Source organism: Triplophysa dalaica, unplaced genomic scaffold (assembly GCF_015846415.1).
Source record: "Triplophysa dalaica isolate WHDGS20190420 unplaced genomic scaffold, ASM1584641v1 Contig3, whole genome shotgun sequence".
In the NCBI taxonomy this organism is placed as follows: domain Eukaryota; kingdom Metazoa; phylum Chordata; class Actinopteri; order Cypriniformes; family Nemacheilidae; genus Triplophysa; species Triplophysa dalaica.
In genome coordinates, this window is record NW_026622637.1 from 392,365 (window position 1) to 406,787 (window position 14,423).

Consider the following 14,423-nt stretch of genomic DNA (forward strand, 5'->3'; position numbering starts at 1 on the left):
ATCATCAGACGTTGTTATTTTGTTGATTGTTGGTTGTGTTGTAAAATAACTTAAATTAAACGTCAACCCAACATCTCAAGCCAACGTCAAGTGGACGTCAAATACTGACATTTAGTAAGTTGGAATAATAACCAAAATTCAACGTCTTGTTAACGTCATAAAATAACGTCATCCGACGTCAAGTTCTAACATCATTAGACGTTTATCATTAGAACGTCATAAAAAAACGGTCACCCGACGTCAAGTTCTAACATCATCAGACGTTGTTATCTTGTTGATTGTTGGTTGTGTTGTAAAATAACTTAAATTAAACGTCAACCCAACATCTCAAGTCAACGTCAGATTGACGTCAAATACTGACATTTGGTAAATTGGAATAATAACCAAAATCCAACGTCTTGTTATAGTCATAAAAGAACGTTCACCCGACGTCAAGTTCTAACATCATTAGACGTTGGTATTTTGTTGATTTTTGGTTGTGTTGTAAAATAACTTGAATTCAACGTCAACCCAACATCTCAAGCCAACGTCAAGTGGACGTCAAATACTGACATTTAGTAAGTTGGAATAATAACCAAAATTCAACGTCTTGTTAACGTCATAAAATAACGGTCACCCGACGTCAAGTTCTAACATCATCAGACGTTGTTATTTTGTTGATTGTTGGTTGTGTTGTAAAATAACTTAAATTAAACGTCAACCCAACATCTCAAGCCAACGTCAAGTGGACGTCAAATACTGACATTTAGTAAGTTGGAATAATAACCAAAATTCAACGTCTTGTTAACGTCATAAAATAACGTCATCCGACGTCAAGTTCTAACATCATTAGACGTTTATCATTAGAACGTCATAAAAAAACGGTCACCCGACGTCAAGTTCTAACATCATCAGACGTTGTTATCTTGTTGATTGTTGGTTGTGTTGTAAAATAACTTAAATTAAACGTCAACCCAACATCTCAAGTCAACGTCAGATTGACGTCAAATACTGACATTTGGTAAATTGGAATAATAACCAAAATCCAACGTCTTGTTAACGTCATAAAAGAACGTTCACCCGACGTCAAGTTCTAACATCATTAGATGTTGGTATTTTGTTGATTTTTGGTTGTGTTGTAAAATAACTTGAATTCAACATCAACCCAACATCTCAAGCCAACGTCAAGTGTACGTCAAATACTGACATTTAGTAAGTTGGAATAATAACCAAAATTCAACTTCTTGTAAAGGTCAAAATAAGAACGTCCACCCGACATCAAGTTCTAACATCATTAGACGTTGGTATTTTGTTGATTGTTGGTTGTGTTGAAAAATAACTAAAGTACAACGTCAACCCAACATCTCAAGTCAACGTCAAGTTGACGTCAATGACTGACATTTAGTTAGTTGGAATAATAACCAAAATTCAATGTACTCTTAACGTCATGAGAAGAACGCCCACACAACATCAAATTCTAACTTCATTAGACGTTGATATTTTGTTGATTTTAGGTTGTGTTCTAAATTAACCAAGATACAACATCAAGCCAACGTGTCAAACCTAAGTGAAATTACCATCATATACTGACATATCAAGCCACTCTCTCAAACCAATACCAATTTACAGAGTAATTGTTCATAAGATTTTATGGAAGTTTTTGTTTATTGACGAAAGGTGTTTGTCCATAAAATAAATTAGAACAAAATTAGTCTCCTCAGAGGTTGTGGTAGAAAAAAAAAATTGTGGACAACCTAACTTTCCTATGATGACTTAAAACGCATCATTTGTGCACAAGAACTTTACAAAAAAAGATTGCAGACCAAATTCTGGGTCAGCGTAAAGGTTAGATAATCTAAACAGAGGCTGCTTTGATGACAAGTGAATATTCAATGAATACAATATACATTTTTGACAAGAAATGACATCAAAAGTGAAACAATTGTCACAAATGACCACTGTCAATGGCTAGAGCTGACCACAGCTTTCGGATGCCATGTTTATTTGTTGATGGCGCAAGAATATTTGAGGGCATAAAATAATATCCACCTGCTTTGGTGTGACTTGTGGCCCGAGTATGGCGTCCTATATTTGGAATTTGTGCTTTGAATTTCACACATCCAATTTACACACACACACCGTAAATAAACACCCAGAGCAGTTGGGAGCCTTTTTTGCAGCACTGCCCAGAAGGGAGCAGTTGGGGTTCAGTACCTTGCTCAAGGGTCTTGGGTACCTCATTGAAGGTGGAAGAGAGCGCCAGTCACCCACCCCCACCTACAATCCCTGCTATTACTCAGACTTAAACCTGCAACATTTGAGTCCGTCTCTCTAACCATTTGGCCATACACTTTGCCCTACAAAGTGTTTTTAATCTTCCATTTTAAAGTGCAACATATAGAGCTCCAACAGTCATGTGAAGTTTTCTGCTTAAACCACCATGCTGGCAATCAAGAACAGCATGAGTTTCAAGGCAACAGAGTTCACTGGCCCTTTTATATCAAAATACATGGACATGTGTATAGCAAAACCTAATGGATTAAACATAGAAGATCCCTATAATGCCCGGGGCACTTTTAACATGTATCAAAATAGAAACGGATAGCTTTCCTGACCTGCAGGATTCTAAAATCTACAACAACCTCATATACTTTACATCATCCTACTCTGGAGACTCTTTAAAAGCCTGAAGTGGTAAAAATTGACGTGAATATATTCTACTTTGGCGTATGCAAGGTTTTAACCTGCTTTGTCGTCATTTGAAGGGTACTTCAAACTGTGTTGATGGCTAACGTAATCAACTCTATAGCTGTCCTTGTTTGTACCCAGCACACTGACCTTGCAGGTAACACATCCCCAAAAAACTAAATGACCTTCCATTGAAGGTGGTCACGATGGGGTTGTGTTAGGAGCCCGATGTGAATGTGAGTGCTGCTCTTATGTGTCTTATTTTGGATTTGGCAGCATAACGACAGAGGGGAAGAGATAAAAGCGTTGACATGTGTTGGTTAGCATGTTTTACAGCAGTTAACCATTTAATTGTCCATCGGGGATTTGGGATCCTTAGGAATGTGATAAAAAGATTTTCCATTTGCTTCCCCCCGCCTTTTCTGGCATCATGGCGCACAGCAGCCCTCCACCATGTTCAAATAGTACGATTTGTAAAGTCAAAACTGTCTGGTTTTAAATTTTGACCACTGTCAATACCAATGCCGCTTTAGCACTCACTCTGATTGCCTGCCAAAGTGGAGCTCTAGCAAGGTGTTTGTGGGGATTGGTGTGTGTTCACAGATGGAACACTCTTATGTTTTTTAATGTTATTGTTTTTATATATTTTTCATAATGTGATTTCACTTCATTTTGATGGTTCCATATAAAAATTCTGCTGCCTATATTGTTTAGTAATGAGACAATCATAAAAAAGAGTTAAAAGATAACACAGACAGTCTATAGGGGGTTTGGACGTGTCGTCACTTTACCACTTGATCACCATGTGAGCACGCCGGAGCGTTCCCCCGTGGGTGGCAAAACACTCATCTAAATGACTACAATATCAGTGTCCAGGAACCCACAGAACTTCACAGTGTAGTGTTCAATATGATCAAAACAGTTATTATTGATTTGTCAATTCTGGGATTGAAACATTGCTTTTTTAAACAAGTAAAATTGTTCTAATACTTGATCTTTCTGTTGCTCATGTAGAAAGCATTGTGTCAAAATGTTGGGGGTTTGATTCCCAACATACACTGATAAAAAAATTTAACAACCTGCTGTCAAATAAGATTATGAAAACAGTTGTAGGCCATTGATTGATTAATCAATACTAACTGTTTTGATAATCTTCTATGTCAACAGGTTGCTATATTTTTATCAGTTCAACTTGTTCTATACTTGTGTATAACGCAAACAATACACATTTCTACAGTTTTTCTTGTACAGTATTTATTGCATTTTATAGCTCGTGTGCTCTTTAATTTGATGTTCTTTCTCTATTTTCTTTTCTTTAAAAAATAGCTGATCAGATTAATAGCTGCTTCTTGGCATATTAAAGTACATCTTTATTAAAAATGTTAAATTAGAAATAATTTTCTGATTCTGTTTCACTTCTGCTGTGTATGGATTTTGTGGAGAATCACATGTAATAATCTAATCTAATTAAATGTTATCATTTGACATTAATGTATACATTTGTCTTGATATCAGTTGGAAAAAATTACTTTTTGTCAAAAGCACTGCTGAATAGAAAAGGTTTATTTAAAAGTATTATATTGTTGCCACGCGGTCCAACATCTAGCTTTTATATATATATAAAAAACATTTGTCTTATAGATGTTTGTAAGCTTGTAATGCTTTTATTTTGTACACCGTATTTAGCTCGCTAAGCTAACACTAAAAAACTAAACATAGCTTTGGTTAGCCATACACTAAGATTTTGCGATAACAAGTTTGTGATGGTATACGGAACTAACACGCGGTGACACACTTTACAAGGGGGCAGAATTTCTCATGACACCTGTCTGGCAACCGCCGTAAACGTCAAAGAGAAGAAGAAGACGACGACGACCAATAAGAAGACGACAGTATTGCGTCAGTGACCACTTGGCGGTCTTTTTATTAATGATCGGGTTATCACGAGGCCTGCAGTGCACCGAATGCCAGCTTAAACTGAGGTGAGCACATATATGTATTATACATATCTAATTTAAAAGAATACATTTGCCTATTTAGCAGTAAGACAATGGGTCAAAAGGTGTTAATTCGACAACAGGACATTCCTGAAATAGAAATTTATATCGACCAGTCATCAATGCCATCTAGCGCTTAAAACAGTTTAAATACATTTTAAACTTTAAAACGTATGTTTGTCATTTGAATATTAGGTTATTTTAACTGTTAACAAATAAGCTTTATAAAACTCATTCTATGTTGTTCTCTCATGCGCAGATATGTTTATATTTTTGTAACGTTACTATTCTGCTCTACAAGTCGTTTAGTTCAAGACATTCACTTATTTGGTGTAACGTTTACGTCAAGCTAAGTTGCCTCCGTTATAGCGGTTAGATGAAAGGAGGCTTCTTTTTAATCATTGTAAGCAAAAATAGCCTTTTCTACTACCAGCTCTACTTTACTTTCATATTTCAGGCTAAAGTTTCTCACTGAGATCTATTATTACTGTATGATATTGTGTGATTTCAGATGCTGTAAAGCTGTGAGGTATGAGTTATAACACTTTATTTATGTATCTCCTCGCCAGCGTCTTAAGAATCCAAATTGTTGCCAGGTATGTTTTTTTGTTAATTTTTGAAGATATCCATGTGTGCATCAAAGCTTTTGTTTGTGACGCTCGAGCATTCTTAAAATGTATTAAAGGACACACTGGATATGATTGTTGTGAAAGATGCATAATTAAGGGAGGGTATAAGAACAAAAGAGTTGTACTCCTGGGAGACAACCCATTAAGAACGGACAGAGATTTCTCTAATGGACATTATGTTAAACATTATGTTAAGTTCTACATGGTAGGAGAGAGAAGGATAATGGAAATAGTATGAAGGATTCTTACATCTATACTATATATTACCAAACTTTTCCTTCTTATCATGAACCATGTCAGCGGTCACAACCATTGAAACGCCTTTTTTTTGCTAAAATACAATTTCTGTTTATATCTGTCTCTGTAATTGATGATTGTTTTGATTCTGATCCACAATTTACAGAACACAACCTTGGAAATTGTCAGCTTCCTAACAGAAATGAAGGTTAGTTATTTTCTGTTCTTACATGTAATGAGGAAACTACTTGTCACTATGGTATGGGGGGACACTTTCCAGAACTGAAACCATAAAATGTAAAAAAAGTGCTGTATCCTTGCCTTAAAAGTTTATTACATTACATTAATTAAGTACTAAAATGTTTTGTTCATAGAGCAAGAGCTTCCTGTTGCTCCAAGGAAGGTGTGTATCCTCTCCAATGCAAGCTTGCAATCTTCTGTTTCATCATGTGCATCAAGCTCTGGCTCTTCATTGAAATCTATTAGGGGAAAGCAGGTTTTAAATGTACAGGGTTTGCATTACCCTTGCTCCCCATCTCAGTTTAACCACGGACCGAAAAAGGTTCATCAGATAAGGCTTAGCTTAAGACTTTACCTCATTAAAATTAGGCTTCAATAAAATTATTACTGGTGTGCACCTTTAGAAAAATAATAGCAATGGCATATTTTAAGATATGTCAGTGCAATTTATTTTCAGCTAAGACAGCTCCAACGTCCATTTAAGTCTGGGACTTGTCTGTAGCCTTGTCTGTGAAACTAGCTAATAATGGGTCAGATTTTGACTTAGTCAGAGTTTTAAGAAGCTTGCCCTTGCCTCATTTGTATTGGATAAATAATTTATCCAAATAATCTACCTTAAAGTTAGCTGAAGCATTTGCCTTAACATATAAACCTACTCTCTGATTGTTGTACCCCATCTGAAAACGCAGGATCCCATACCAAAAAACAGACCAGACCACATGTTGATCAACTGTCCAGCAGCTCCAAACAACATGGAAAATGTTACCCATACCCGATGCCAGTAGCAAGTTAGTATATTATAATTACTTAAGGATATGTTGTCCAAAGTGAAGGGTACAATGTGATTTTCATTAATAATATATTTTATCACAAATACTGTATTCAGATACGCTTCTGAAAAAAAATGTCCTTACTTACAGAACACAAGCGTATTATCAATTTAACATAATCAATTTTCTCATATTCTGTTTTATTGTTTTACTGCATAAAAACAAGGGACTCAATCAATTCATTAATTGATTGATCATTTTTAAATCAATAATTAGATAAGATTAGACAGTGTCATTTTAACATGCATAATTTGAGACACATTGGGGTCAGTTGGGGTCTAGGGGTTAGAGAGTTGGACTCGTAGCCAGAAGGTCGCTGGTTCAATTCTCTGTGCCACCAGGAAATGACTGAAGTCCCTTGAGCAAGACACTTTGTCATGGTTTCACCTCTCCTTGTCAGGTATTTCTTGGTTTAGAGGTGGAATCATACAGAATCCTTTGTTTCATGTGGGAGAGAGATGATCTCATCTCTCTCTGGTCTTGTCATTGTTCCTACCCTCCTGTTCCCTAATTTGTGTTGATTAGCTTTCCTTGATTGTAATCCCTTGCACCTGTTCCCTCTTGTTATCTCTCCCTATAAAGAGTCCTCATGTTTCTTTGTCTGGTGCGCGTTCATTGTGAGTTGTTGCATGTTTGCAGTTAAGATTGTCTCGTATGAAGTCCTTGTCACCTTGTCACCTTGTCACCTTGTCACCTTGTCACCTTGTCACCTTGTCACCTTGTCACCTTGTCACCTTGTCACCTTGTCACCTTGTCACCTGTCTTAGTAAGTGTTAGTTTAGTGTTTGTTTCCTGTGTATGTTTGATAGTCTAGTTAGTCAGTGATCTTGTCCTTGTTAAAGTTTATTATTTGTCCTGTTTTGTTTTCCCCCTCGTGGGTTTTGTTTTGTCAGTTTATAGTGTTCTTTGTTAATAAATTCCTGTGTTACCCCTACCATCTTGTCTCGTGTCTCTACCTTGCAATTGGAATCAAATTAACAGTAAACTAGCCTAATTTTTACCATCTGGAACTATGACTGATTTTAACATTTCTTATTCTTTTTTATTTGAAAGATTTTTTTTATACTTGCCCCCATTAGATAGGCCAACAGGAATCTAAGTGGGAGAAAGTAGGACATAAGCCATTGGCGCCGAAATGTATCATTCAAACAATGATTGCATGTCAGACTTAAAGGAAACACCACCGTTTTTGGTATGTCACTATGTTCTTCCCTCAACTTAGATGAGTTGATACATATCTGTCCCCATCTCAGTGCGTGCTCTTAATCGCTCTTCGCCAAGGTCGAAGTGCTGCGAAGTGTTCTTCCGCCATACATTATAGTTATCATCTTTTATCCGCTTAGAAAAGTTTTATTTTGTGTCACCATACATACTCTTGTAACTACTCATGTAACCGTCTTTAAATAGGAAAAATATTGAAGTGTTTGGTGACTTCTAAATTCGGGCTGTGCAATTAATCGCAATCGCAGAACAATCGCGACTTGAGCACATGCAATCTTTTAACTGCATAAGGCTGCCACCTATATTTCTAAAACTACTTTTTTTATAATGTCTGTTTGTTGCTTTTCTCATTTTGCACTATAATGGCTTTGAATATTTTTGAGGGGGGTACTTTCATAGTCGGATCTACACTGGAATTAATTAACTAATCTACACATCTAATCATTTAACAAAAAACCTTATTAACTATATTGTGAAATACCTCTTCAGCGTCAAATAAAATAACTCGTTCCAAATTGTAAGGATTTTGTTCTGCATGCTGCGAGTGAAAAAGAAACCTTGTGAGATGACACAATGTAAGGCCATCTGATTAGATAAAGGCTATTAAATAATCCATCCTTATTAACAATTGGTATCCATTCAAATTTCATTCGTTTTTTTTCATGCATTTAATCTACCCCCTCTGACTTTCTCCTTATCAGGGAACCCATAACAGTTTCACACAACTTTTTCACATTTAATTTTTCCCTACTTGTTTTGTTAATCTGCATTTTTTTAATCAAATTTGTAACACGTAAAGCTGATTCAAAAATGATTTAGCTTGCTTACATACAGGAAGACTCTGTAGGAAGAATATGTGCTGATGTTTCCAACTTCTTATGCAGTTATTAAAGACTAGTAATAGTGCTGAATCCATACTGTGAAATATCCCAAAACACATTTACACATTTATTTATTTGGCAGTCGGTTTTATCCAAAGCGATTTACAAGTAGGGTGCAGTGGACAGCTATCCCCGCAGAGCAAACAGTGAGGTTCCATGCTGGCTATGCGTCTAACTCTCTAACCTCTAGTCCACAACTGACCAAAATTGCTTTTGGCACCATTTAATAGTCATAGATTGTTCACTCGATTGTTGTTTGTTTGTTTTTTTGTGTAACCCAACTACAGTATATGCTTAGATCATTTTTCTAAATTTTCACAACCTTACTGACTTTTAGTATCAATACTGGGCCAAGTTGTTAAAATGGTACTAGTTTTACAATTTGAAATGGTGCAGTATCAGTTGTGCTGCAATAAGACTATAACCTGCCAATTTGGGTTAGTCTATGACCCTTAATCTAGCACCAACAGTAGGACCAATGTGATTTCTGCATTACACTTATGTTTGGGTATTGTAAGAACATTTTCATTTCCAATTCTGGTTCCAGTCCTAAGTAATGATTCCTGGTTCAGATTCCATTTAATTGCCATTCAACTAACTATTGATCATTTCGGTGTATGGAGTGAAATAGTAATGTTCAGTATTTTCTTGTTGGTGATTTCACGCTGTCGATAAAATTCTGCTTTTCAACAGGAATAAGCTTGTTGACCAAATTGTCATTTGAGGGCTTAGACATTTTCCCTAAAATAAAGATTTTATTAAATAAATAAAATATATTTTTTAAATCATAACTGTTATATTTAAAGCCATGTACACAAAATAATTCAGCCAAAAGAAGGTGGGATCCATTGAGTGGCCTTCATACTTTTTTATTTAAAATTTAATGTAGATTAATGCTTCCATCACTCTTGAACCAACCTTTAGACTAATCCACAGTATATTAATTACAATTTGTGACAGAGAATGAAATTAAAGTGACGACAGTAGCTGCATGCTGCTGGTACATGTAGTCATACAAAATAACATTAAGATTAAAAAGATGTGCCTAAATCATTTGAAACAGTCTGTTCAGTTATTAGAGGTGAAGGGCGTTTCTGTTTGATTTGTGACACGCCTCACGGAAAATGGCTGCCCAAAGTTGTTCACAGCGCTTGGCCACACGTCGCATCAGAACCACTTTCAGGAACCTGTTCTAGATAAGAACTGGCATGTTCTAAGTTCCCAACCCTAATTAAAGTGATGAAGCTTAAACAAACTCAACCGGCTCAATGTGTCATGTATAATTAGTTCTTCCTCTTGTATCCACAGGTTGATGACAAATGAGGTCATGGGGAGTTTTAATATGAAGGGGGGAAGGGGAAACTTGCCTTCACCAAGCTCCACCTGTATGCTGTTGTCACAGGTAAAAATAATGAAAATATTAGTTCCGCATCACTGTGACATTGAGGGTTGTTTAGTTTAAATTCTGTTTTTTTCAGTGAAAACCACTAATTACGTGTTGTAGTCAAGCTGTGATCTGCTACCTTCAAAAAATGTCACATTACATTTCAGAAACTGTGGTATCCCTCTGGTGTTGTCAAAACTTTTTTTCAGAGTTTTGTAATTGTCACACAGAAATAAAACAAACGTTCCTATATACACTTGTGGATTGGCAGGTCATTCCTGTCGCCAGCATAACTTTATTCCATTTGAGATCTTTAATTGTTCAGAACTCTAACAATTGTTTTAGCATTCATACTGACATGTCCTATATATGTTAATTTACCTTAAGACATTTGCATTCATTTGCATTCTTTAGTTTTTGCTAGATTGTCTGTTCAGTACTTCTGAAATGCATCAAAAGCTGAAACACAGTATCTTGTTTCAGCAATTACCTGCAGGAATGTTTAATGTTCACGGCTATTAAAGCTAGAGAAGAGTTTTTTTCAAAGAAACTGGTTGAAAGTCTTTTACTATCCTGGTAGTAGTCAATAATTTAAGTGTTCTAAATATATTCTGTGGAATTCTCATATTTCTTACAGAGCGTGTCCAGAAAACATCGAAGGAGACGGAGGCAAACATTGGAGCGGCCATCGCCTTTTGTTTAAAATATATACTAGACAGGGTTGGTGGAGGTGGCAACTGTTCAGTTTTGGTTATTAAATATTTATTTTACATTCTGTTCAGATTGTAGATGGTTAATTATCTAATCTTACTTTAAAAAAATGTTCCAAACTATTTTTCTAAACATGTGAAATATTTGTAAAACTTGTTTAAAAAAATTTAAAGATTTTTTTCATAATCCAGTTCATCTCTTTTTTTCTTTTTTAATTTTTCTGAAAATGTGTGGATTCAAGTTTCACTTTATCTTTGCTAATATTCTAAAATTAATATTTGTCTGATTTTATCATTTTCTCAACATGCTTTCTCGGTATGTTTAATTCCGTTAAAAGTTCTGTTAAAAGTTTTATGTCATGCCAACAAAATTTGACAGCTATCCTTCGTTTTTGACAGGTAGAGATTTTGATTTGGGACAAAAATCTTTTCAGAGGTCGAGCTTGATTTAAAGACAGTGTTTCCAGTTTTGGGATCAACCAACTGCAATGCAACTGGTCCAAAATGGGATTCTGATGTCGACCGAATTGACAATGTTGAAGATTGACATCGGTTTGACGTTGGGTTCTGACGTCAACCTGATTTTCATTTTCAACTAAAATGCAACATTAGACCAACGTTGGAGATTGACGACAGTTTGACGTTGGGTTCTGACGTCAACCCGATTTTCCTTTTCAACTAATATGCAACGTCGATCCAACGTTGGAGATTGACGACAGTTTGACGTTGGGTTCTGATGTCAACCCGATTTTCATTTTCAACTAAAATGCAACGTCGATCCAACGTTGGAGATTGACGACAGTTTGACGTTGGGTTCTGACGTCAACCCGATTTTCATTTTCAACTAATATGCAACGTCGATCCAACGTTGGAGATTGACGTCAGTTTGATGTTGGGTTCTTACGTCAACCCGATTTTCTTTTTCAACTAAAATGCAACGTCGAGCCAACGTTGGAGATTGACGTCACTTTGACGTTGGGTTCCGACGTCAACCCGATTTTCATTTTCAACTAAAATGCAACGTCGATCCAACGTCGGAGTCCAACGTCATTCTGACGTTACAATGACGTCCGGTGCCTGCTGGGTAGTGACTAACCATTGAGTTATCTCATGTATAAAAGTTGTTGTTTTATAAATGTTAATTTCATTGAATCATTATTACTTTTGCGATGACAGTTGATGTTAAAAAGAAGGACATTTTATGACAACATTTATGTAGTTCAGCTATTGCTTTTTTTATGGCTTTTCGAATCGCTGATTCTTTGTTTAGAGTGAGAAAGAGATGTTTTAACATTGTAAACAGAGTATATTGTCTGCTAAATTGATCGTAAAGTGCCATTGAAAAGTGATATAATAGTAAGGAAACATGATAATCCATAATGTTGATTTGATGAAATATTTTTTTAATTAAGTGCTGGTACAAAAGTTATTGATTTAATGCAATTCAATTTGATATGTCTGTACATAGGGCTGTAACTGTTCACCTTGAGCAGGTTGAAACTCGATTATAATGTGTGACAATTCAAATCAGTTAGGCTGTGAACTGAATCGCAATACATTTTTTGAACACCAGGGGCCGCCATGTTCACTGCAAACATAAACGTTGACATGCTATTTCTTAATGCATGATATTTCTTAATGCAAAAGAATCCAAGAAAAGCACAGAAAGTGTTAGTTTGTTTTTATTAAACATATTTTTTGTATTATTAATTTGTTTTGAAATTGCAGTTTAGTTTTGTTATTTGAAATAAAACATTATTTTATAATACAAAGAAACGTGAAGCAATAAAGAAATTATGCGAGAGAAGTTGTTCATTTCTAATTTGTTACAACTTATTTTGTAATAATAAACCCTGAATAAATCGCATTGTGAGCTGATTGAATCGTTACATCCCTATGTTGTTATGTTACTGTTTCATATCAAAATGTAAACAAAGTTATACTTTCAAGCTTTTAAAAGGACACAAAGACTAAATAAAACTTTTTTATGCATTCTCCTATAATCATATGATCAATGTTTACTTGCTTATGAAAATGTAATAGCATCTTTGCACCAGGGTTTGCTGCATCTTTACATATAACTGCAGTTCCATTATTCACTCCATAATAAACATTTATTGTAAATCATGTACAATGTAGAGTCATTTTATTGTGTTATTACATATTTATTGTATTACTTCTGCGTTGTGGATGTTATGACTGGCTGTATGTTATATCTGAATAGTTGTCAGGTTATAATATGTTATTAGTTTAGTAATAGTCTTATGATCAAAACATTTCAAACTAAAAGTTGTTGCTTGTCAAAAAATATCTATTCTAAAGACTAAACGAAACGGAGTCAAATACAATTTAGTTATTAAAAATATAATGCCTTGTAATAATGTGAAATATCAATTATGTATTGTGTTTGTTAATTAGACTGAAAAAAAGTTTGTATGCAAAGGACAAAATATCAAGGCGTTGTGGGGCAACTGAGAAGAGGACCGCGGACAGGATTCCTGCTGATGCGGAAGAGGCTCTGACACCTCTTAAAAGAATTGGCAGAAATAAGTGAACGTTGTGAATCACACAATGGGCCTAAGCCTGATCCAAAGTGACAGCAGGATTGTAATATGAACATGAATGCTGTTTCTGATTTCTGTCCACAGAAACCCTACATCACAGGCTCTTTCCATCAAGGAGATGCTCATCAATGACATCAATGGATACATATATGTTGAGAAGCTGCCTAAGACACATACACTGAATGATTGTCCTTTTCAAAAAAATAATGTTGTAACAACAAGTGGCTACTTTGGTGTTTTAGTGTCTCTAGACAAGGCACTGGTTAGAGCATTTAAAAGTTTTGATGCATGTTGAAAATCCATCATAACATATTTGCAGCAGTCAGACAAGGCTCCTGGTATGGCTATACAAGCAGTAATGAGGACTTAAAACAGATGATTAAAGATTTAAGACTTACAAAGAGAAACTGCTTAAATCTAGAACTAAAAAATACAAGCAAAATCAAGAGCATCAAGAACATGTTGAAAAATACAGTATAGATAAATACAAATCAAATGAGGAGCATCATGACTCTTTGAAACAATATAGCTTACAGATGTATATAACCAATCCAGAACACAGAGAAATTGTCAAAAAGAAGAGTTCTGACAAATACAGTCAGAATGAAATACACAGAAATATGGTGATTGACTACAACACACAGAAATATAAAAATGCTAAGATTAAAAGAAAAGAGATTGACTGTGTGATTGAACAGTTTAAAGAAAAAATCTCTACAGGTCCTGAATATGTTTGTTCAGTATGCCACCAGTGTTGCTTTATTTTATTTTATTTATTTGACCTTTATTTTAAATACATATTTAGAAAAATCAGCCCATGCTGGAAATATTGCAGAAAAATGTGTAACACTGAATTATCTGCATAAGTGTAATACAGACTGTACTGAAGACTGTGTTTATAAAAACAGCCCTGCTGCATCTCTGTGGATTTGCACACATGTGATAGAAAGATTTCTGAAGGTAAAATTCCTGCTGAAAGTGTAGCAAATAATCTTGATCTGGATCCTGTTCCTGCTGAATTAAGCTGTTTAAATTCTCTTGAGCAACATCTAATAGCAAAGCA